At 39.5% G+C, this 26406-nt stretch overlaps 1 protein-coding gene across 1 annotated transcript in view; it reads left to right on the top strand.

The window, feature by feature from the left end:
• Window positions 1–578: 578 nt before the first annotated feature.
• Window positions 579–26406, top strand: part of LOC126378123 (sex peptide receptor) — a 366368-nt gene continuing 340540 nt past the window's right edge. The window contains exon 1 of the mRNA XM_050026308.1: window positions 579–946. The gene's annotated coding sequence lies outside the window, so the exon portion shown is untranslated. The remainder of the gene's footprint in view (window positions 947–26406) is intronic.

The following is a 26406-nucleotide window of genomic DNA, read 5'->3' as shown; positions in this document are numbered from 1 at the left end:
GAGTAGTATATTTCAGCGTAGAGTATACCACTCCTCGCCAGCATTTAAGTTTCATGTAATAGAAAGCGAGTCTATTGCCATTAATCGGGCACAAATCCTGGAAACCATTTTTTTTTACCAAGTGATATCAATTATCTACGATCCAAACATGAATTCAAAATCGTAGTATTGATTCCTTATTCTTTGGCGTTAAATGCGTTGAAATTACGGAAGGTATCTATTAACTGTAACCACCTACTACCTAGTCCCTAATGCGTATAAAACGTTAAAATCATTTTCACCTACCTACGTAAAAAACGGTAAAACCTTTCTATAATCTCAAATGACTGAAAAGCAGACAAAATGGAAGCTTTTCAACCTAGATTATGAAAAAGACTTAATTGACGCCAAATTCGCATTCGTACGGGATTTTAACGAACGTTAGGATAGGTATTTAGAAAGATCTGAAATGTCCGTTTCAGTCGAGTGTGTATCCGAAATTTTTCCATTCAGACGCGAGACGGGGCGGGGGATATCAACTGTTTCAAGAGAACTCGGCTATACAGCCAGACACCTCAGTTTGCAACCGGCCGCCGGCGCGAGCGGACGTGTCTCGGATTTCGAAATTCGAACGCCCGTATTGTTTTTCCTGAATAAAATAATCGAATAAATCATTTTCAAAATTGTGTTCCTTAAATGTTTTTCGTTACTCTGGTGATGCGATCGAAATAGCCATGCAGTGAAGTGTTTTGACGTATTGTTTGTTAATTATTACAAATTCGCTTAAGGTGTTTTATCGTAGAAATTCAGGCGTGAGATTTTGTTTATTTTCATAGTAACAAACCTTTTTTGTTTGTGGCACGGGATACACGTGTGGTTGTATGTGAAGCGAAGAGGAATTGGAATTATTTTTTTAATTTTTCCGGTTCCTTTTTGGGGGTGTTTGCGAGGACACAGTTATCTAAAGGTAAGAGAATTTAGAGCAATTACATTACACCTGTTAAACCCTACTTCCTCGGAGGAATATGAAATTATGCTTTTGTTTTTTCATCCTTTATAGTTAAAGCGTTAATTAAACATTTTAGGTAATGCCATTTTGACCTTTGGCGGAAAACACGTTTTCCCGGGTAATATACCTACCTATCTAAGTACCTAGTTCACTTATTACCGACAGCGGCGAAACAAAGAGATAGTTATGTGTTTAATCGCTATGTATGTTTCTAAATAGGTACAATGCTCATAAATTCACGCCTACCGATACCGAACGGGCTCGGCAGAGCCACAAGTTGCCAATGACTTGTCTGATCCCCGTTCCCCGTGACTTGCCCTTAACATAAACATACATGATATAATTGATTTTCTCAATTTATTCACCGATGTTTGAAGCAAATACACACTATATCATTCTATTCTACATAACAGTTTCCCACTTAAATACGCTTTTTGTAATTAACATCCGTACATACAAAATCACGGCTATTTCCCACCGGGGTAGGTAGGGACTACGCCGCTTCATCAATCAAACGATCAATCAATTTTGTAATTTAATAAGTCAAATAAAGAACAGCGTTATCATCAGCAGATTCGCATGGATAGGAGGACCCAGTGGTGTAATGGTTAGCACGCTGGTCCCGGCCGGGCTAGATTTTTTTTCAACTGTTTTAAGACGGTAGTTAAACAAAAACTTTACAAAAAAGGTTATTATAAAGTTAGTGATTATTTAGAAGATATGAATGCATGGGATTAACTGTCTGAGAACTGATATTAGGCAGCTAAATTACTCAATTGTATAACAATATTTTATGTTTATTTTTATTTTTTTAAAGAACGTCTAGGGCCCTGTGCCGAGGTTTTTATTGCAGCTTATTTTCCCCGGCTGTACAGGTTGTGAGAAGCTGCAGTAGTTTTAGGCGGATGAGACGTTCGTTATGTAAAAATTGACGATTCAAAGTGAAACTATGTTACCTACTGAATAAAGATATTTTTGAATTTTGAATTTGAATCTCGATTTAATTTTTTTCATTTCAAAATAAAGAACAATTACAGTATATATTTAATTACTTTAATTCCAGTTGAAAGGGTTTTATGTGACGATAAAGCCACTAGCTGAGCTCATAAAAGGGAAATTAAATCGGTTCTTTTGAACATACACACATAATATACAACAGACTCACTTATACAGAGTGTTAGAGACATCGTAACGAAAACTTTAGGAATGATTCAACTTATAATTCTGAGTTAATATCAAGTGGAATTTTCCGTAGCAAAAGTATGGATCTGAAAATAATAAAAAAAAGCATTAAAATTTTCATGAATTTTCCGACAGGAATTTCCACTTGATATCAACTCAGAATCGTGGTCTTAATCATCCCTCAAAGTTTCCGTTACGGTGTCATTAACACCCTGTATAAGTATAAGTAATAACCGGGACCAACGACTTAACATGCTCTCTAGAGCACGGATCATCTTATTTTCGGACAATCGGCTAATGATGCATGGGTGGAAAATGTTTTGTGCCTGGTTGTAATAAAAAGGGTCATCATTTATACCCAAAAACAAATATAAAAGATGCATAATATGTCTGTTACCTATGAAATTAGAAGTTTAAATGAAGAAACAGCTTAACTTCGCACTTTATCGTGTTTTTGGGGAACGCAGATTGGAAAAAAAATATATTTAGTTAGCGCTTTCTGAACGGCATAAATTAAATTACATATTATGTAACTAGCTGTAAAACTACTACCACATCGGAATCTGTAACGCTGAGGGAAAGACGTCGCCAGAAAACCTCCCAGCACAGGGCCTTAGCCCTACTGTTTCATGTTTTCCTTTTTTTATAATTAACCGAAAAAAACCCCATTAGTTCCCTTCGTTCCTTTTTACTTCAATGTCAAAATATTTGAAAATGTAAATTAGTAACCAAAAAACCTAACAGATGGCGCTATTAACCAACGCCGATAAAACTTTTACCAAGATGGAGTGATCGATGAAACACTGCCTTTTTAAATTCATTTATTAAATCTTAATACCAAAAATACAATTTGTCAATGCCCTGCAAAACTGTTTAAACAGTTTGTCTGCAGGAAAGAGTCTCTATTAATAATAATATGAACTTATATCTAATAGTCATTTGTAAGTAGGTAAAAAATAATAATAATTTAACAATTAATAACATAAATTATCTAGGACGAAAGTAAGATGATTCCGTGCTTCGGAGGGCACGCTAAGCCGTTGGTTCCGGTTATTAGCCGTAAAAACACCTCCACCAACCCGCAGTGGAGCAACATGGTGGAGTATGCTCCATACCCCCTCCGGTTGATTGAGGGGAGGCCTGTGCCCAGCAGTGGGACGTATATAGGCTGTTTATGTTATCTAGGACACGAGTCTAAAATGTATTGTTTAAGTATTTTTTTATATTTATTTTTATTTGGTTCTAGACGGATGTTCTCAGGCAATCTATTCACTTACCGCTTCCGGTTAGTTATTCTAATACCTATTTGAATTTTCTATTTCTGCATGATGGTGACCAGTGCCCTGTTTACCAAAACTTACATAAAATTTTTACATACATGAAATTTTCTTGTAAGAATTTTCATTATTACAAGAATGTGTTTATCAAAACTACAAATGTAAATTACATGTTACAAGTGTCAATATTTATTTTCCAAGTATATTTTACAATCCCTGTACTTTACACGTACTTGTGAGTAACTTGTAGCTTGTGAACGTGTAGACTTGTAAGTTTTGATTAACACGGCACGGGACAGGATATTGGGCCGAGGTTTTTCTTGCAGCTTCTTTTCCTTAGCTATACAGGTTGTGAGAAGCTGCAGTAGTTTTAGGCGGATGAGACGTTCGTTATGCAAAAATTGATGATTCAAAGTTGTAATGTTTAAGGGAATAATCTCAAATTAAAGTCGCATGTACAACGTTATCGATTAATCGTTCGCGACAGACTGTCGTTCACAAAGCCATATTTGTCGGTAATTTTCCATAAAGTTTCACTTATACCCTTAAATACTACAAAAGTGTAACTATGTTACCAATTGAATAAAGATAATTCTTGAATTTGAATTTTGGGACGGTCATCAGAGTGGTTGCCAGTTTCCTTGATTGTATACTATGTTATGTTTACCAATGTTATGTATAATTGATGTAATAATTAACTTAACAACACGAATGTGAAGTTACGGTAACAATTCCAACCCGTCCTTTGATAAAACCGCGACAATACATCTCCGCTTAGAACGCATTAACAAAAGTTTCTAGAGACAAGTAATAAGGAATAACGCAACTTTCACATCCACGAGAGGACGCGAGATCGAAAAAAAAAAAACTCACGCCCTCAATTCTTAAAGAGATAGGCAGAGTCACAGGCAATCAAAAAACATCTTGCAGCCACCCCGCACACTTCATACCATAGTATAAAAAAACCAGATATGCTCAAAAGTGTCAGCTAACTTTTCAAATTTAGCCAAGCTGACGTCATCCAACCCTGCGTTATCATTTCGTAAAAAATAAATTACCCACGACGAACGATTTTATATTTACTTTGCAAGGAAATTTTGTACTTTTAGTAAAAGATTTACATACAGTTTTATCAATTTTTATATATGTTACAATAATAGTAACTAAATACAGTAGTGATTCACTTAATTTTCAATAATATTTACGTCCTTGGAATGTTCGAGATACCAATTTAATGGTAACACTTACGTCAATGGCGGATTGTCATAGCCTGGTTTTTTGACACCATGCTTCATAAAATACACCTCGATTTACACAGACGACTCGACTACACATTGACGATAACGTACACGCGCGTGTGTGTGTATGACGCCATAATACGTTTGATGGCTAAAGTAAGACCAAGGGGGTGAGGTAAACTAGCTCAGCCGCTGGTGGGGAGCGGAGAGTTGCCGTTCTATACTTAGTTTTATTCCTTATTCTTTGCCTAAGCCATAAAGCCTATGGATATGACGAACATAATTTATGATGACAGTAGATCAGCACATCGCATATCTATAATTATAATAAGGTCATTGACCCCAATTCCTAAAGACACCTCCTAATTTTATTTAAAGTTATATATACCCGTCATTTTGTTATCCGCCGAAAAGGAAAGGACAGATGATTGTCAACAAGTGAATTTTAAAACGAACGAATAACCCGGGCGTATAAAATGGGCATCTCGCTAGTATGCAATCCGTTTGACGTGCTGTCTACTTAACTTTGTCGGGTTATTGGCCGATGTAAAATTTTTAGACATTGACGCGTGTTCCATAAATATGCCTATCGATTACCCATCCCTTTCTTTTTCAGCGGATAAGAAAATGACAGGTATAACTTAAAATTAGGTAGATGGCGTCTGCAGGAATTAGTACCAGTTTCTTGCAAAGTAATAAATTAACTGGTTGCACTTAAGACCTTCTGGTTACATGTCGTTTCTGTAATAGACCAAAACACCTACAAAAACATATTTTTTATAATTTTATTATGACAACTAATGGTTCATAATGACACCGATTCCTGCAGACACCTCTAATTTATTTTAAGTTATACGCGTCGTTTTCTTATCCGCCGCAAAGGAAAGGGACGGATGATTGACAGTTGTTAATTTTAGGAAGAACGAGTAAATGAATGAATAACCCGGGCGAAACATAAAGGTATCTCGCTGGTATGCAATCCGTTTGACGTGCTGTCCGACTTAACTCTGTCGGGTTATTGGCCGATGTAAAATTTTTAGACGGTTGTTTTAGATTTCTGCTTAAAATTGACGTGTATTTCTCTAATTTTATGCCTGTCGATTACCTGTCCCTTTCGTTTTCAACTGATAAGGAAATGACAGGTATAACTTGAAATAATATTAGATGGCGTCTGCAGGAATTAGCACCATTTTCATCACTGTTTAAACAAAATGCGGTGTTGTGTCTGCGCCTTTCTATACTAACTTTGCGTTTAACTTCCCCGCTTCCGCGCCTCCCAGCAGGTATCTTGCCAATGTAACCGAACCCTAAGTACCTTTGAGGGATACACATAACAGAACTTTTCTCTTATGTTATTAGTATTTAATGAAATACTTAAACAGTAAACAGTGTTAAACAGTTAAAGGAAACAAAGATGCTTTGCACGAATATTAATTATATTTTGGACAAGTAAAATATGCTTTATACGAGAATTAATTATATTTTGTACATAATTTAAGACGTTGTAAAGGATTTTAAGTGTTATTAAATTGTAAAATAATAATCGTTTAGTTATATGTTTTGTTACAACCCGGACACTTCATACAAACAACCTCGTTTTACACAGACACTACACATTGACGTTATCGTACACGCGCATCTGTGTGTGTGACGTCTGACGTCATACGATTGAAGATTAAAACTAGCTAAGCGCTTAACGAGGGAAATCGTCGACCACGCCGGCGGGGTCATAGTCGTGAGCTTAAGTTATGTATGGATTTTAAGAAAACAGTAGCCATGTATGCAAGTAGGTCATGCATTGAAAACCGCCAAGCGTTCATTCCCCTGGGTCCCATGCAATCAGACGAGTTCAGATTCTCTCCCTGTATAATTCTGCCCTAAGACCTCCCACGTTATGACACGTCGTTGACCTCCCAGATTGAACCTCCAGACCTCTTTTATTAAGGCTCCCGAGTAATTGCCAGGCCCTTACGTGGAGTATATATAGTAGTGTAGTGACGTAGGTTCAAAATGTTAAACACCTATCTGGAATCCGTGATAGCGCTGTTCGGAGAACGCGTTACTTACATCTGTGTGCCGCAAAACGGCCTCTGTGGTCCAGTGGTTGAGCGTTGGACTCACGATCCGGAGGCCCCGGGTTCGAATCCCGGTGGGGACATATCACAAAAATCACTTTATGATCCCATCGAAGCAAATGGAATTCCATAGTCTCTGCTTATCCCGGTAGGAAATAGTTTTTTTTTGATTAGATAGAAAAGAATCGATCGACCTTATATCGACTGACACATCACTATGCTTGTAAATGTCACAACACTAGCTTACGTACTTTGACAGATCTATTTGTTATCGCGCATTCGACGTGATTGTAAAACGTTATCTTATTGAAATATAATCAATAATTGTATTGAAGTTGTTTTGTTTAATAGTATGTTTGTAAGCCTGTCTATGTTTGTAAGCCTGTAAAATAGTTTTCATCTCGAGCTCCTCCGTGCTTCGGAAGGCACGTTAAGCCGTTGGTCCCGACTGCATTAGCAGTCGTTAATAACCATCAATCCGCACTGGGCCCGCGTGATGGTTTAAGGCCCGATCTCCCTATCCATCCATAGGGAAGGCCCGTGCCCCAGCAGTGGGGACGTTAATGGGCTGATGATGATGATGAAGCCTGTCTAACTACAGCATCAGGTGGTAGCCCTCAGCGCTCTACATTTGTCCGGCCAAGTGGTTAAAGCCATGTCAGGCGCCATAGCCATTCGCGCTACTTATAACCTGCGTCGTCGGAACTCTAAGGAAGCTGTTTAAAGAAATAAATATACTGACGGTCGCAAGTCAATATAAATTTATGAAAACATTATGTAGGTATGTACAGTCACGAGTACCTACTAATATGTAGGTGTGTACACTTTGAAACCATGTCACATTAACTTTTTTGACAAACTAAACCGTAAGTCTCGTTAAATGTCAAATATGATAGTGCGAGACCTGTGAAACTGTGAAAGGCATACTTATAATACATAACATAAACTGCCTATATACGTCCCACTGCTGGGCACAGGCCTCCCCTCAATCAACCGGAGGGGATATGGAGCATACTCCACCACGCTGCTCCACTGCGGGTTGGTGGAGGTGTTTTTTACGGCTAATAGCCGGGACCAACGGCTTAACGTGCCCTCCGAAGCACGGAATCATCTTACTTTTTCGGACAATCAGGTGATTCAAGCCTGAAAAGTCCTTACCAAACAAAGGACAGTCTCACAAAGTGATTTCGACAATGTCCCCATCGGGAATCGAATCCGGACCTCCAGATCGTGAGCCTAACGCTCAACCACTAGACCACGGAGGCTGTTACTTATAATACAAGGAATAAAAATAAAATTGCTATTCATAATTCTAGATTAAGTAAATTAAATTCATCTTTTTTGGGGATATTAATACGTTTTAACAATAAAATACCAGATAATATTATTTTGAATTTGTCAGAAAATAAATTTAAAGCTCATGTGAAGCTTACTTTATGTAAAAACGCTTATTGTAAGATTAATGGTTACCTAAATGATAAAAATGTCTGGTGTGAAATGTGTTCCTCTAGTTATTAAATAACTTGTAATGTATCTCATTGATTTAAAAGATGTGTTGCTGTTGCAGTTTCTGGTCATTTCTCCTCAGCCATAACACATTGCGAAATGACGTAAATTCAAAAATGTTACATTGACCTTCAACAAGTTTATCCATGATAATTCATCATCAATTTAAGAGCCACGCTTTTGTCGGTGTAGCATTTTCCATGCTACTTTTTTAGGGAAAAATAGGGTAGTGTTTTCCCTCTTACCTTCGGCCCCGCAGTACTCTGTCTGACGCAAGTAATAATAATAAATGATTCTGATTCTGGCAAAGCTAAAAATAATTCACATTAGAAAAATAACTAGTTATGTCACTATTCCCATCTCTCCGTTGCGTGTTGTGCCCTCTTAAGCCCTTGTTGTGCCCCTAACTAAATTTGTAGGTTTGTCAGGTTAGTGGAAAGGAATGAAATCTAGCACAGATACTTTTGGGTAAACTTTAGTCACGGATTTTGTTATGTTAACCCAGTCCTGGGTTAATACATTAATACATACATAAAGTCACGCCTATTTCCCGCCGGGGTAAACAGTGATTATGGAACTCCATTTGCTTCGGTCCTGACACACTTCTCTTGCTTCCTCCACATTCGTTAATCAATCAAACAATCAGTCAATTTTGTGCTCAGCGGTGAAGAGAAACATCGTGAGGAAACCCACATTCCCGAGAAATGCATGTATGTATGCTATATGTATGTGGGATGTAGAATTAAAAGGGATATTTTATTTATCATCATTCCTTTTATTTTCTCCTTTTTTGCAAAAAAAAACTAATGCACCTACCTATACACTCCGACCCCAATAATCATAGATAACCGGTTTTTAAATTCGTACCATAAACAACCGAATCCCCATTAATATTATCCTTTCATAGTATGCTCTCGTACTTTCCTATCAATTTTACGTTCCGTTCTACTCACTTTCCAACATGTATGTATGTACAGTGAAACCTGGTTAAGTGAGACATCAAGGGACCTGCAATGTCGTTTCACTTATAGAGGTATTCCACTTACCCAGTGTCTCAGATATACAGGTATAAATAAATATCTGTCTCATTTACAGAGGGTTCCATTAATAGAGGTGAGAATACAGGTTATTTCAGTTAAGCAACTTTCGCAAAGGCCGGTATTAGGGTGGGTGACCATAAAAAAAATAAAATAAAATAAGATTTCATCTCAAGCTCCTCCGTGCTTCGGAAGGCACGTTAAGCCGTTGGTCCCGGCTGCATTAGATTAGCAGTCGTTAATAACCACCAATCCGCACTGGGCCCGCGTGGTGGTTTAGGCCCGATCTCCCTATCCATGCATAGGGAAGGCCCGTGCCCCTGCAGTGGGGACGTTAATGGGCTGGTGATGATGGTGATGATGAAGCTCAAAATTTGTACTTACGTACTTGGAATTACGTGTGGAATTTGTGAGTAGAATAAGAATGAGTAAACAAACAATGTTATCTCAGTTACAGAGGTTTATGCATATAAAATTTACTCGCTGTCTCAGTTATAGAGGTAACTTTGACGATAAATCGAAAGAACGAATCCCAGATATAGAGGCCTACCTCGTCCCACTAACAGAGGTAATTCAGTGCCAAAGTGTTGGGACCTCAGCATGAGTTCCAGTTATGGAGGTTTCTCACTTATCCAGGTCCCACTTAACCAAGTTTTACTGTATATATGTATGCACATCTGTTCCAACCTAACGTCTAAACCACCTGTCAGAATTTAATAAATGAGGTGTCAGTAGAAGCGTCTTGATAGTCCGGTGGTTATAGGCTATGTGATGTGACGCTAAATTCAACGTGGCGCCCGCTAGAGGACATAAACTGAGAACGAAAAAAAAAATTTTTCGAATGGTAGTGTGTTGGGTACCCAATGAAAAAGCTTAATTTGCACATTTCAAATATGTATATATTATGAGCTTTTATTTGCGGGTTTCCTTGTGTTTACGTGATAATTACGTTGAATTGGCAACATGACTGCTCAGACATGTTCCGGTTAGGTTTTATCTCTAAATCTTGAATAACACATGTATCGGAAGCATGTTATCTTATTAAGTCTCTCTCTTTATTTAAGAGCTGTGCTCTTGTCGGTGGAGTAATCGCCTAAATTTTCATTACTCTATAGATAGGGCGTATAGAACGGTGGTGGCCTCAAACGCCTTCCGTCCCGCAGTACACCGCCCAATTTCTCAATCGGTGATGTTCTAGCTAGAGCCCTACCAGAATCCATCCATCTTATTCAGTAAGACTCTAAAATAATATAAATAAAAATCTGTCCTAAAAGTTTGCTTACCACAGCATACGACCACGGCTATCTACTAAACATCACTATTTGAAAGAATTTCAGAGAAATATATTTTCTTGTTTCATACTTTTTGAGCGTGATTTTTCTGTAGACGGAATGTAGTTTTTAAACTTTTTTTTTATATATGGAGAGTCCGGGGTATGTGCTCCTACAAAAGCAGTTTAAAAAAGTAGAAAGAACTTTTTTAATCACCAGAAACTTTTGTCGACACCAGATATCCGATATGTTTGAGCTGACGAAATTCCGCTTTGGTACTACGTTAAAACTTTAGAGAACCCTTTGACACTCAATAGTGGTGTATTGTACCAGAAAACATGTTAAGGGTATTTGATTCAAAGCTTAAACTTTAAAAACTTCTGTGTTGTTTAACGTAGAACCATTGACGTCATCATCATTATTAATTTAAGAGCCACGCTCTTGTCGGTGTAGCATTCTCCATTCTTGTCTATCAAGGACCAATACTTGAACTTCCTTGTAAGACACGACGTTCGCCTTCTCTTTAATTTGTTCTATGTTAGTTCTCCTTGGTTTTCCCCTTCCTCCCTATCCATCACTATCACCATTTTTTTTGTGGTTTTGCGATCAGTCTTATTGCCTATAAACAGATGAGTTGGGTTTATATGGCATGGAGGACGCTACTCCCAGCGCAGTCAGTCTTTTTTTGAATTAGTCATTCGGCCTGACTCTCCTTATCGAAAATGTTTCGTTTCTTTCTTTTATAGACGACGTATGGTTTCTGAAATAGTTAATTGCCTCGCAAGCTGATTTGGGTGCATTTGTTATCTTTCTTGTACTATCACTATTGACGTAGGTATAATAATTATGTTACAATATAGAACGGTAGCTCTCCGTATCGGTTGCCGACTTCACCCCCTCTGGGTCTTTAGACTTAACTGGCCGTAAGCCGAAACCCACATTCCATTATCATTGTCATCATCTCTCTCTCTCTCTCTCTCTCTCTCTCTCTCTCTATTTAAGAGCTGCGCTCTTGTCGGTGGTGTAACCGCCATTCCTCTCTTCTTCCCGCCAAAACCTTCACCTCCCGATACGACACGACCTGCACCTTCTCTTTTATTTGTTTCATAAATGTTATCCTAGGTCTACCCCTTCCTCTCTTCCCTTCAATTTTTCCTTCTATAATGTTTGTTATAAATGAATCGTGTCGTATCAGGTGGCCAATCATATTTCCTCTCCGGTTCTCTATAGTCTTCAATATGGTTCTCTTTTCTTCAACTGTTTCCAGCACTTTTTCATTTGACACCATTTCAGTCCAGCTTATACCCTCCATCCTTCGCCAACACCACATCTCAAACGCTTCCAACCTCTCTCTGTCTCTCTGTGTCATAGTCCACGTTTCACTTCCATAGAGTGCAATGCTCCAAATATATGATTTAATAAATTGTCATCATCGTCAGCTAGAAATTGTCCACTGCGGGCTGGCTCATGGGTTGATCTGAAAAATCTGACTTTGGGTCTTGAACCTACAGTTCTTGTTCGTGGTTAACACGCTCGTCCCGGCTTGACAAGAGCTACGTGTTCATGTCTCGTCCAAGTCAGATATTTTTTCGATTTAAATTTTCTGCGTAACTGTCACCATTTTTCCACATAATACGTATGTATGTAAATATATTTACAGTAAATCTCGTCGAACAAAGGTAAGTAGAAACTTAACTGAGCCATATGTCGCCTCAAGGTTTGCAAATACCATCAAAAGACGTTCTCTCATCCAACATTCGTATATGTAACTACCGCTACATATTTAGTTGTAGCTTTGCAGCTGAGTGAAAGCGAATAGCGAATCTGTAACACAGTGTGGCGGACCCAACTAGTTGGCCAGCTAGTTCCGCCCACATGCAACAGATGGCGCCACATTCAATAATGCAGTATTGAAGCAGTCGTGAAACGCGATATCGAAGTTTACACAGCGAGACGCATATATACAACTTCCAACATAACAACGTTGGATCGTCGATCCCTAGTCACACTAGCAACTTGTGGCTAGCGAGGTACCGAACAGAGCATAGTACGGTCTATATCCCCAAAGGGGTAGGCAGAGGTGTATAGTATATACATTCACTCATTGCCACCTAAACGCCACATGTAAAAGGGCGCGAAACAGAAAGCTCAATGAGGTGTTGTAAGTACTTGGTTCATCTTACGATGGATGAACCTCTGACTACCCTAATTGGGACATAGTCGTGAGCTTATGTTATGTTAATAGGAGGTGAACATATTGCCATTAAATGAGCACGTTAAATATAAGTCACACGTTTTCCGAACAGGGCTATCACGGATTGACAAACATAATAATGTAAAATATAATAATAAATTGATCAAAAGGCAAGGTAAGCGAACCCTGTGAAAAACGGGATAATACTAGGGAGGTGATCACATATTGCTAGCTGTACTAGGCGTTAGTGACAACTAATACTGAGGGATGATTCGAACCATTTTAAGGGTCTGGCTGATAATCGGCGTCGTATTAAATTCCACTTGATATCAACTCAGAATCATGGTCTGAATCATCCCTCAAAGTTTTCGTTACTAAGTCACTAACACTACGTAACTTACGGGGATGGTTCAGTTCATTATTCTGAGTTAATATCGAGTGGAATTTTCCATCGCAAAAGTAAAGAATTGAAAATAATTAAAAAGAACACAAAAACATGAATTTATATATAAAATAATATTTCTTATATTTTGTGTTTACAAAATTAACAAAAATACATTTAAATGTGCAGAGAGATGTATTATGCTTTAAATACATCTGAAAAAACAAAATAATATACAATTATTTTTATTACGTTTTTTTATATTTACTTATAATATTTTTTTTGGTACTAAAATAAATGATTATGTTTATCGAAGTGTCTTTATTTGAGACTTCGCGTTTCAAAGCTTTATCGCTGGCAGACAGGATACGACCGTTTCATCCGCAGCTTATGTCGTTATAGTGTTCTGTTTGAGTCTGGGTATTTTCTATTTTGTCTCCGCAAATCCTCTGTTTTTGACATTGAAAAGAAATAGTCGAAAATAAGCAATTTGTATTCCAGTGTTGGGTCGTATTAGGTTTACTTTCGACAATAGAAAAAAGCCTTCGCACGAGTTTGTCTTTTTTTCTTTTATTTAGGGCTTTTAACTAAGTTTGTTATGCCAGCCCCATCGATCAAGACTGTCTAAAACTGATAAAAGGGCTTATTACACCTATCTGTCTGACAGGTTAGATACGTCAAGATCACGGGTTACCATGGTTACTACCCACGAACTCGCTCGAGATCGTGGTTACCATGGTTACGCCCCGCCAATTTGCTATTAGACTACACAATCTGGCGGGTTAAAAAGGCTACATTAAAGCAATTCATCTAGAAAAGCAGTATTGCTTTTTGATATTTGTTAGCATTGCGCACTTAATTTTAGTAGGTAACATAGTTACACTTTGGATCGTCAATTTTTACATAACGAACGTCTCATCCGCCTAAAACTACTGCAGTTATACATTGCAAATATTATCGACAGAACGACATTACATCCCCAGACTCGTAAAAGAGGCTATTGAAATCAGAAAACATAAAAATTTCAACAGGGAAGACGGGTTCAAATTATCGAGCATGTGGAATCCAGTAGTAGGTGTTGTAAAAAGCTTGGAACGGCCTAATGTGGTGAAAAAACGTGAGGACACAGTGAGTGCGGTTTGTCGTAGTAAGTTTCGTTGAGTCTCATATCCCCATTTAAACGCGGTAAGAACCCGTTGTTATGTGCTTTAACTACTGCAGTTTCTCACAACCTGTATAGCCGGGGAAAAGAAGCTGCAAGAAAAACCTCTGCACAGGACCCTAGACGTTACTTTATTTGGGACAACGAGTAGAACATGCAGTTCCACATAGAACATGAATAAGGATTAATACTAAGTAACGGCTACTCTCCGCTCCCCACCAGCGGCTGAGCTAGGTTTACCTCACCCCCTCTCGGTCTTACTTTAGTCTTCAATCGTATAACGTTAATGTGTAGTGTCTGTGTAAAACGAGGTGTTTTGCATGAAGTGTCCTGAGTGTGATTATGACTAGAGATATGACATGTAGTTTGCAAAATCTTGTTACTACACTTGCGTACCTTTAGATCTTCCACATAATTCTACCAAGTCAGCGCTGGCAACACTTTCTTTTCAAATAATATATATTCAATTCCATTTCTGCGATTCAATTCTTGCTTTTTATTTGGTTTCTTTTTCGTCCTTTCTATGTAAGAAAACTTAGTAGGGCAAAATGTGGGCAAAAGGATATGAGGAAAAGAACGGGGTTTCCAAAGAAAAGGCGAGGATCACAACATTACTTTGATGTCCCCATTTTGTAACAAAATACAGTGAAATATTTATAAATAAGTATACATATTTTTCGAAAAAAAAAGCTGATTTACCGCGTACTAAGAGGAGGATTTTAGAAATTCAGAGCCGAACGTGTTCGTCTCTTCTGTCGTGTGGGTTGTGAGGTTACCAACCCCATCAACCCTGGTGTCAGGGCTGCTAATGAGCCGCCATAGGCCCCCGACATGGTTCATGTAACGATTACTTACTTACATCAGTAAGTCGTAACCGGGACCAACAGCTTAACGTGCCTTCCGAAGCACGGGTCACCTTACTTTCGGATCAGCCTGTAATGTCCTAACCAAACTAGGGATCACAAAGTGATTTTTGTGATTTGTCCCCACCAAGATTCGAATCCGGGCCCTCCGGATCGTGAGCACAAAGCTCAACCACTGGACCAAGGAGGCCGTATTCTACGTAGTTACTTATTCTCTCTAGACTCTTTTAAATCTATTTTAAGTCCTTTTAAATCTAGACTAGACTCTTTGTCAGTTAGGACGTTCTCGTTGAGTCAGATTCTCCTCTTATTCAATAAGTACTCTCTCGTTAGATATTCGAAGGTCCGTTTTTTCCAGGCTACCTTCCATTTATTATTTCCAATGACGTGAAGGGGACCAAATTCATTCAACTTCGCACTTTACACTGTAAAAATAAAAAGCCACTCGTCGAGATACAAGTAAGTGTGCTACAATTTCGGTAAACGAGTTAATGAGCAGCTTTGAATGAGATGAAAAAGATCGAAAAAGATGAAATTATCTTTAATTATCAGGGATGTTATAAAGTGTTTTTTTTTCTTCTTTTTGACGTGACTCATTGTAGATTTGCCGCAGATGGCATTAACTACTTGGCCGGACAAATGGGGAGCGCTGAAGGCTCTCACCCGGTACAACGTTTAAGACAACAGGCCTGAGGGTGCCCAGTTGGGCGCGAACCTCGGTCCAGGGCGTCGTCTGAGAGGAAAAATATTTGAAAGAATTGATCGATCTAGTGGGTCGATGGGTGGGTAGTGGGTGGGTAGTGGGTGGGTGGGTCTTAGTGGGTGTTGTGGGTGGGCCTTATGGTTGTCTGGAAGAAATCGCTTTAAGCGATAAGGCCGCCATTTGCCATGTACTTAGTTAAGAGACTTTTTGTAATTATTTCTTTTTATTTTGGTGCAATAAAGTGTATTTGTATTGTATTGTGGGTCGATAGCGATAAGCGCTGATTGAGGGAAATCGTCGACTACGCCAGCGGGGTCGGTATCGGGGTCCTGAAGTGACGAGCTGTACTCTTGGATAGTTTAGGCTTTGATTTTTTCATAAATGAAGAATTGTACTGTAAGTAATCCCTAACTGTAGAAAAAAATGATTAAGACGGCGAGCAATGCATCTAAGAAAGCAATATATCTATTAGACATGGTGCACTCACTTTTATATGCCCAAATGTCGAATTGCGATATCTATTGCTTTTTAGATGAAATGTTTCAATTTGAACATTTAAACCCCTCCCACCCCGTTCTTACCATAAATACTAGGCACCATAAATACACTAGCTAGGAAATGTCACCCGAAGCGTTATCACAAAATGTATCTTTTCCTGGTCTCCACTTTGCTATATATCAATCATGGTTCATCCCTTAAGAGTAAAAAATTCCGCCAAAAACCTTTCGATCGAATGTCAAGCGGGCCCGTCAGAGTTCCGAACTTTCACAAGTTGTCGGGAAAGGTTCCGTAGCTTATTTATTTATTTATACTTGAATAATATCGAATTTAACTCCTTGTTTTTAGTTCGGAAGTATTACTGCTTGTTTTCTTCGTAAGTGTGGGTGGTCAGAGCCTCACGTGATCACAAGACAGTTTGCAGCACTTTAAACCTCGTGCCTAAGAATCAAAGTGTTTTTAGCTATCACCATCCTCCTGTCCTTATCTAATTCTAGGCGGGGTCGGCTCAACATGTTCTATGTAAAAGTTTGCGTCATCATCAGCCCATTAACGTCCCCACTGCTGGGGCACGGGCCTTTCCTATGGATGGATAGGGAGATCGGGCCTTAAACCGCCACTCGGGCCCAGTGCGGATTGGTGGTTATTAACGACTGCTAATGCAGCCGGGACCAACGGCTTAACGTGCCTTCCGAAGCACGGAGGAGCTCGAGATGGAAACTTTTTTTTATGGTCACCCATCCTATGACCGGCCTATGCGAAAGTTGCTTAACTTCAACAATCGCAGACCGAGCGCATATACCGCTGCGCCACCGAGCTCCTCGTTTATAGATATAGTTACTTTAAATTACTTAAGTCTTACTAACTCCAGACTAAGTACCTAAGTAAGTAGAAAAAACAAACAAACTAATCAAACAAAACTAAACTTATTAATTGAGTAACTAGAAATGTGTAAAAGATATTAAACTTTAAAGTGTCAAAATGGGTAATAATTTATACAAAATTACAGCTACCTACTGAGTTCGTAAGATATGATAATTATTTTACAACTTCTAGAAATTTCACATAATTAAACCGTCTTTTGCAATAAATTCATTACAAATTCAGAATATTTTTTTTGATAAGAAGATTTTCTTGGTTCTTAATTTCTTATCAATTTTGTTTGAAATTCTTCATAAATTTCTTGAAGTAAGTAATTAATTTAAGTCTTAAATTCTTATTGAAATCCCGATGTGGATGTAGTGTTGATTTCAGAATATTGAATTATTCTCGAATTTCGAAATCGCGTTCAACAGTTTATTCTTTGTGGGTTTTTTACTGAGGTTTCTTTTATAAATACTAAATTCAATGTATGGTTTTATAATATTAATTACTGCTTGTGAATTTCTAAAATAAATACTAAAATTAAATTAGGAGGAGTTTACAGGAATCGCAGTCATTAGCAGCCTTCTTCTTCTTATATCGTGTGGGTTGTGAGGTGGAATACCAACCTCATCAACCCTGGTGTCAGGGATATTTCTGAGCCGCCAAAAGCCCCTGACATGGCTCATGTAACGACTACTTACATCAGTAAGTAGTAACCGGGACTAACGGCTTAACGTGCCTTCCGTAGGACGAAACATCTTACTTTCTGACAATCAGGTGATCAGCCCGTAATGTCCTAACCAAACAAGGGATCACAAAGCGATTATTTGTGATATGTCCTCACCGGGATTCGAATCCGGGGCCTCCAGATCGTGAGCCCAACGCTTAATTCAATTCAATTCAAATTATTTATTTTCAGACACAGGTTCATAGATGTTAGTAACAATGCAAACTTAAAGCTAGGGTTAGTATAAAACAGAGCAAATGAAAATTTAAGAGAGGTGGAGCTTCACCCATCGGCGCAGCAATGGGGAGTCCCACTTATCAGCAAACACACTCAGAATGGTGTTGGTGTTGGCTTAACCACTGGACTACATTTGGACTATTTGGAGTCCAAATACTACTGAAAGAAAACTTGCTAAAAAATGTTGTAAGTCATTTTATTCGATGAGAAGAAATGTCAATTTGCGTCGCTTTTCACAACTCCACAGGGATCTCTAAAACCCGAATATCATTTGAGATATAGACGTCAGGGACTTACCTTCGCTAGGGACATAAGATGGGATTGAAAAGTTGCCCTCGATTCGGAAACAAGTTTTAGCGTTAAAGCTAGAAGTTTATGTATGTAAGTGCAATCCAGCACAGAATAAAACTCAAAAAACTACGCAATTCCAAAAGTTATTGGTCCATAGATAGGCGGCCATGATTGAAAAAGTCTAATCCCACCAATCAGAGACGTTAACCGTGTCGCGATAACACTATAAAGCCTCGTGATTGGCCGAAAAATGAAACCGCCAAAATTTGAACTAGTGGAACGGGTAACAACAACATTCAAAGCGAGAGCACCTTTTCATGACATTCTTTGCGTCAAAGACCTCGTAAAAACCTTTGTGAAATAATAATGAATTTTCAACAAAAAAATTGCCAAGTAACCGTATCATTATTCCTTTTAATTCTAATTAGCATAGGAGTACGAACGCAAATATTGGATTCCATGTCTTTGTTTTTCTTCAGTGTCTTTGAGTTTCTCTTCTCTTTGATCAGCTAATATGAAATTAGGAGAATACATCATAAAACATAACCGCACGAATATAAGTTATTATCCCAATGAGGTACTTTCTAGGCTACGTTTACCAAAAACAATATAGATGGTGTTGTACAGTTTTAACGTGATAATCACCTATTTTCTCATTACTCGGGTACATAACATAAACTGCCTATATACGTCCCACTGCTGGGCACAGGCCTCCCCTCAATCAACCGGAGGGGGTATGGCGCATAATCCACCACGCTGCTCCACTGCGGGTTGGTGGAGGTGTTTTTACGGCTAATAGCCGGGACCAACGGCTTAACGTGCCGTCCGAAGCACGGAATCATCTTACTTTTTCGGACAATCAGGTGATTCAAGCCTTAAAAGTCCTTACCAAACAAAGGACAGTCTCACAAAGCGGTTTCGACAATGTCCCCATCGGGAATCGAACCCACTCGGGTACATAATTATTCCAAAATACAATGTAAAGCCAGAAGCATACATAAAAATAAAAAATATTGTTGCTTGATATTTGGATCACATTATGTATACGTATAGACGTTGCTAACTATATTGCTTCACTTTATTTTGCGAATCAGAAAAATAATAGGTGAAAGATGTAATTGTGCTTAGGTGTAATAAAAAGGGTCATCATTTATACCCAAAAACAAAGTTAAAAGATGCATTGTCTGTTATCCATGAAGTTAGACGATTTTACCAGGAATTAAAGTCTTTTTCTATCCTGTGAGTTATGAGACGGAGAACCAACCTCATCAACCTTGGTGTCAGGGTTACTATTGACCCGCCAAAGGCCCCTGACATGGCTCATGTATCGACTACTTACTTACATCAGTAAGTAACCGGGACCAACGGCTTAACGTGCCTTCCGAAGCACGGATTATCTTACTTTCGGACAATTGGGTGATCAGCCTCCAAAGTAATTTTTGTGATATGTCCCCACCGGGAATCGAACCCAGGACCTCCGGATCGTGAGCCCAATGCTCAACCACTGCACTACGGAGGTCGTTAGAATTGAAGTGTGCCTGTTTTGAAGATTTGTTAAAGAAAAATCTCATTCTTACCGCGTGAGTGCGAAAGAGTTAAAGAGTCCAACCGCTCTCCCTTACACTAATGTAAGACTCAGAGCGGGCGAGGTACATTGGTGCGGGGCGAGTTACTATGGATGGTGTTCTATCGAGGGGTCACCAGTTTGGCGGCGAGGATGTGCTGCCGCCAAAGAATGTTTTCGGGGTACCGAACAGAGCATAGTACCCCGCTACTCACAAGTTGGTAGGTGTGACTAGGGATCGGCGATCCATTTGAGTCACGTTGGAAGTTGTATATAATATGCGTCTCGCTGTGTAAACTTCGATATCGCGTTTCACGACTGCTTCAAGCCTGCATTATTGAATGTGGCGCCATCTCTTGCATGCGGTCGGAACTAGCTGGCCAACTAGTTGGGTCCGCTACACTATTATTTGTGTTTGAATTTAGATATGTATGTTCAGCCATTACTTCAGAGGTCGTCTTAATTACTAAATCATCATCATCAATTTAAGAGCCACGCTCTTGTCGGTGCAGCATTTCCATGCTACTTTTTTAGAGAAAAATAGAGCAGTGGTTTCCCTCTTGCCTTCTGCCCCGCAGTACTCTGACAAAAGTGGGATGGCGTCCAGAGTAGTCTTTTACAAAGCCATACTAGGACTCCTGTCCTCCGCCTCTGAATAGTACTGATAGTTACTGCTGCCTTCTGTCCGGTTCTAGGTGACAGTCACTGTGACTTGCCCCTTCCGTCCTGCATTGCCGTACCGATGGCTCCCATCTTCGTCTCTGCAACCGTTGAGGTCACCCGAATCCCTGGGCAAGTACTAAATACAGCTTGTATTTTTACCGACCCTAAAAAAACGAACCTATTCTATTTAAAAAAAGCCATCTTTCTTGTCGTCTGCCTTTTGATCAAAAAAACATTACTCCAAAAGATAATTATTACAAAGGAACCCTTCCTAGATATTAAAATTCGTACGAATTCGCTTAAAATAACTTTGTTCCTCTCAGAGTATTTTCTTAATGGCTGTTATTTCTGTACAGTTACGAAAATAAGTATTTTAACTACATCTACTTTGACGTTTGGATATTCTACAACGGTTTATATGTACGTTTTATTATATCATGTAACAAAAACCCGTTGAGCACGTTAAGCCGTTGGTCTCGGCTATTAGCCGTAAAAATACCTCCGCCAACCCGCAGTGGAGCATCGTGGTGGAGTATGCTCCTTACCCCCTCCGAGGGAGGCCTGCGCCCAGCAGTGGGGCGTATATGGGCTGTTTATGTAAGTTAATCTAATAAAATAAAATCAAGTCAAATATACAAAACAAATTTACACAAATGATGATAGATACAGTACAATCTGGCGGCCTCATTGCTAAGCAGCAATTTCTTCCAGGCAACCAGTGGAAAGGAAACATCATTACAATTTAGTGCGGGACAGTGCAACATCTTGTATAAAATAATAAATACTATAAACAAAAAACAAATGAAAATAATAAAAATAAAATAAATAAATAAAAATTAAAATAGAAATGTATAAATATAAATACATAAATACATATACCCATTTATATCACCCGTGTATATTATAATTAAATATATATATATATATTAATTAAATATAATATTAAATATGACATTACATATAGATATGACAATAGTTTCCTGTAACTACTAAAGGATAAAATACGCCACTTATAAAACTAATTAAGCAGTTAGTCTTCCTTTACAACGACGTGAGAAACAATACATGAATTGTGGATTACTTAATTAATTTAAACGGCTCTAAAACATGACAAAACCCACTTAAAACCCCATAGCAAAGGCCGCTCCATTTTTTCCCAAGTTTATCGTGTTAGCATGCAGTTAAGGCGCGTTCCACACTAGATGACCCTCTAGTTGGCAGGCCACTTATCAAACACTTAATTGGCGAGTGAACTAGGCCAGTGTGGCTGGAGCTTTATAAGGCAACCTATAAACGTACTGGCATAAAGAAAGTTATAGAAGTCAGCATAAGAAGTATGGCTTCTAATACATAATGTACCTATAACTTGATTTCAAACTCAAAGCCTACTGAAACTCGTTATGCCGTTGGTCCCGGTTGCTACTTACTGATGTAAGTATGTTAGCATCCCCAACATAATTATATTTCATATTTTTAAGTATGGCTATACTTGCCTTCTGAATCTAGAATCTAACTAACGTGTATCGTGTGTTAAACCTTTATAATATAAAAATTAATAAAAGTGCAGTCAACAACACTGTCCAGCTGTGTTATTCCCTATACCATCAAGCAGAGCATCGACCACACCTAGATGCCCACAAGTAAGTAGTCGTTACATAAGCCATCAGGGGCCTTGGCGGCTCAATAACAACCCTGATGGTTGATGAGGTTGGTCATTAGGTCATCGTGTGGGTTGTGAGGTGGAGTACCAACCTTATTGACCCTGGTGTCAGGGTATTATTGATCCGCCAAAGGCCCCTGAGTTGACTCATGTAACGACTACTTACTTACATCAGTAAGTAGTAACCGGGACCAACGGCTTAACGTGCCTTCCGAAGCACGGATCATCTTACTTTCGGACAATCAGATGATCAGCTTGTAGTGTCCTGACCAAACTAGAGATCACAAAGTAATTTTTGTGATATTTCCCCACCGGGATTCGAACCCGGGACCTCCGGATCGTGAGCCTAACGCTCAACTACTGGACCACGGAGGCCGTTACAACTCGGATCGTGAAGAATCGCATTTTTTTCAATCGTTTCATACGCCGGTTCATTGAACATTTGTAATCAGTAAAATGGATTGCTCCAGAAATAAAACAAAGATATTGAATTTCGTTCAATTTATTTTAATTTAAATTGAATGTTAAAGGAAATTGGGGGCTCATGAGACTTTGCACTGAACATTGATTAATCGTTTTAGTCCGACTTGACATCTTGTTTTTTGATCGTTTTTTAACCGACTTCAAAAAAAGAAGGTGGTTACTTCAGTCTAGGTGCTATGGCATTTATATGCTGTAGGCTAGGCGAGGCCTATCATACAAACATCCATAAACTCACGCCTATTTCCCACCGCGGTAAGCAGAGACAATGGAATTCCATTTGCTTCGTTCCTGACCAGTTTCTCTTGCTTCCTCCACATTCATCAATCGTTTCATACGCCGGTTCAGAGTAGATCTTACTGACCCTTTTCTAATGGCATCTCCAATTTGGTCAATGTCCTTCTAGGTCTTCCTCTGCCAGCCCTACCACCAACCTTCGCTTTATATACTGCTTTCGTAATCCTGTCATCCTTCACTCGCTCTATATGTCGAAACCAACTTAACATTCCCTTCTCAATCTTAGTCACTATATCGTCTAACATGAACATACTTTAACCCTTTCACGGACAGAGAACATGGGTCATTGATGGTTCATAGATAGTATGACACCTTGGAATCGGAACGTCATTAGACGTTCTGTCCTTGAAAGTGTCAAGTAAATTCGTCCCTGACGTCGCTAACTGACGTATCTAAAATTTTTAGTGAATCTGATTTGCACCTTTTGCTATTGTCAATAAGACACAAATTGTTTTAGCAGAAAATTACAGATACGTCAGTTTGCAAAGTCAGCCACGAATTAATTTTCATTCTTCCAAAAATGTCAAATATGATTATGATTTTACCTAAATAAACTTTTTTTTATTTTTTTTTTTAATGTGTTTATCAAAACTAAACATGTAAATTACATGCTACAAGTGTCAATACTTATTTCACAAGTACATTTTACAATCCCTATAATGTTGTCCCGGTTACTACTTACTGATGTAAGTAAGTAGTCGTTACATGAGTCATGTCAGGGGCCTTTGGAGAAGAAGATGCCTTTAATTTTTTGATAAAAGTAATTTACACGTACTTGAGGAGCTCAGTGGCGCAGCGGTAAACGCGCTCGGTCTGCGATTGTTGAAGTTAAGCAACTTTCGCAAAGGCCGGTCATAGGATGACCACCACACAAAAAAAAAGACCACAAAAAAAAAGTTTTCATCTCGAGCTCCTCCGTGCTTCGGAAGGCACGTTAAGCCGTTGGTCCCGGCTGCATTAGCAGTCGTTAATAACCATCAATCCGCACTGGGCCCGCGTGATGGTTTAAGGCCCGATCTCTCTATCCATCCATAGGGAAGGCCCGTGCCCCAGCAGTGGGGACGTTAATGGGCTGATGATGATGATGACACGTACTTGTGAGTGACTTGTAGCTTGTGAACTGCTACACTGCTGTTTCTTTTACTTCGTCCAATTACCGTACTTAGCTCTATATTAAAGCTAAACTATGAGAGCAGTTTATGTCAGACGCACTCGTCGGGAAATACACAACTATACAGTCATCGAGGTCACACTTAAATCTAGGCATATTTAGGTATTAAACCGCAGCTGGAAATATGTTTCAGCGAGACCCAGAAATGTCGTCTGTCTGTCAGTAATGGCTGCCGAACTTATCGACCGAACTGAGCACGTTCCAGTTCCGATTCACTTGGTTTCCTCATTAACGTTCAACAAGCTATGTGAACTTACCTAGACCACGCCACGGACACTTCATACAAAAAAACCTGGTTTCACACAGACACTACACGTTGACGTAATCGTACAGTCATGAGCAATATAATGTACCCACTTTAGGACTCTGTCGCACTAACATATTTGACATTTAGTGAGACTTACAGTTCAATTTCATTCATTCGTTCATTTATAACAAACATTATAGAAGGAAAAATTGAAGGGAAGAGAGGAAGGGGTAGACCTAGGATAACATTTATGAAACAAATAAAAGAGAAGGTGCAGGTTGTGTCGTATCGGGAGGTGAATGTTTTGGCGGGAAGAAGAGAGGAATGGCGGTTACTCCACCGACAAGAGCGCAGCTCTTAAATAGAGAGAGACAGTTCAATTTGTCAAAAAAGTTACTGTGACATGGTACCAAAGTGTATACATATTAATGCTCGACCGTACACGCGCATCTGTGTGCGTGACGGCAGACGCGTATAGATCGAAGACTAAATGAGGACTGAGGGGGTGAGGTAAACCTAGCTCAGCCTCTGGTGGGGAGCGAAGACTTCAAAACCAGTGAGCCAGAACCCCGGTACCTAACTTTCACCAATGAGTTATTAATTTGTCTTAAGTGCAGTTTTCACTATTATAGTCGGCTCGACCATTATAGACGGCGATACGACTCACCTATCACGTTGGTCTAATAGAAAGCTCGGTGAAGTGTGGGTACTTAGTTCATCTTGCGATAGATGTAGTTCAGACTACACCAATTGGGATAAAGTCTGGTGCTGTAAAAAATATATCATCATCATCATCAGCCCATTAACGTCCCCACTGCTGGGGCACGGGCCTTCCCTATGGATGGATAGGGAGATCGGGCCTTAAACCACCACGCGGGCCCAGTACGGATTGGTGGTTATTAACGACTGCTAATGCAGCCGGGACCAACGGCTTAACGTGCCTTCCGAAGCTGTAAAAAATATATATTTATTTTAAATGTAGAATCCTGTAGAGATCTAAATCCGTTCAAAGGGCCTCTGTGGTCCAGTGGTTGAGCGTTGGACTCACGATTCGGAGGCCCCGGGTTCGAACGCCGGTAGGGACATATCACAAAAAAAAACACTTTGTGATCCCTAGTTTCGTTAGAACATTACAGGCTGATCACCTGATTCTCCTGCGGATCTCCTCATTTCTGATTCGATGCGATCGAGCAGGGAAATACCGAGCATAGCTCTCTCCATTGCCCGCTGAGCGACACCGAGCCTCCTCACGAGACCCATAGTAAGCGGCCACGTCTCACTGCCGTAGGTCATCACTGGCAACACGCACTGGTCAAAGACTTTCGTCTTGCGACACTGAGGTATTTTGGACGAGAAGATATTCCACAGCTTCCCGAACGCTGCCCATCCGAGTTGGATCCGACGAGAGATCTCTTTCTCGAAGTTGGACTTACCTAACTGGATTACTTGTCCCATAGCGACGAGAACCGATGGCCGCTGGGGCGGAAAGGTTCTAGAATGGCGACCACGCGTCGGACGACGCTCAGTGGGTAGGCCCGCTACAAGCTATTGATCTGGTGAAGGTCGCGGGAAGCCGCTGGATGCGGGCAGCGCAGGATCGATCGTCTTGGAGATCCTTGGGGGACGCCTACGGCCAGCAGTGGGCGTCGTTCGGATGATGATGATGAGGGCTAACGTGTCACGCTCATTTTATCGATTCTGACGACATAATTATGTCGTTTTGTCGAATGGTGCTTCTATTTGAACTCAAATAAGTCATGTCGTTCTGTACAAATACGAACAAAATCACGTAGCACGCATGTTCGGGGAAAAAACAAACACATTGATGT

The sequence above is a fragment of the Pectinophora gossypiella genome, chromosome 25, assembly GCF_024362695.1.
Source record: "Pectinophora gossypiella chromosome 25, ilPecGoss1.1, whole genome shotgun sequence".
Taxonomy (NCBI): Eukaryota; Metazoa; Arthropoda; class Insecta; order Lepidoptera; family Gelechiidae; genus Pectinophora; species Pectinophora gossypiella.
The sequence above is the reverse complement of the archived record's forward strand: the minus strand, read 5'-3'. Positions and strand labels throughout refer to the sequence as shown.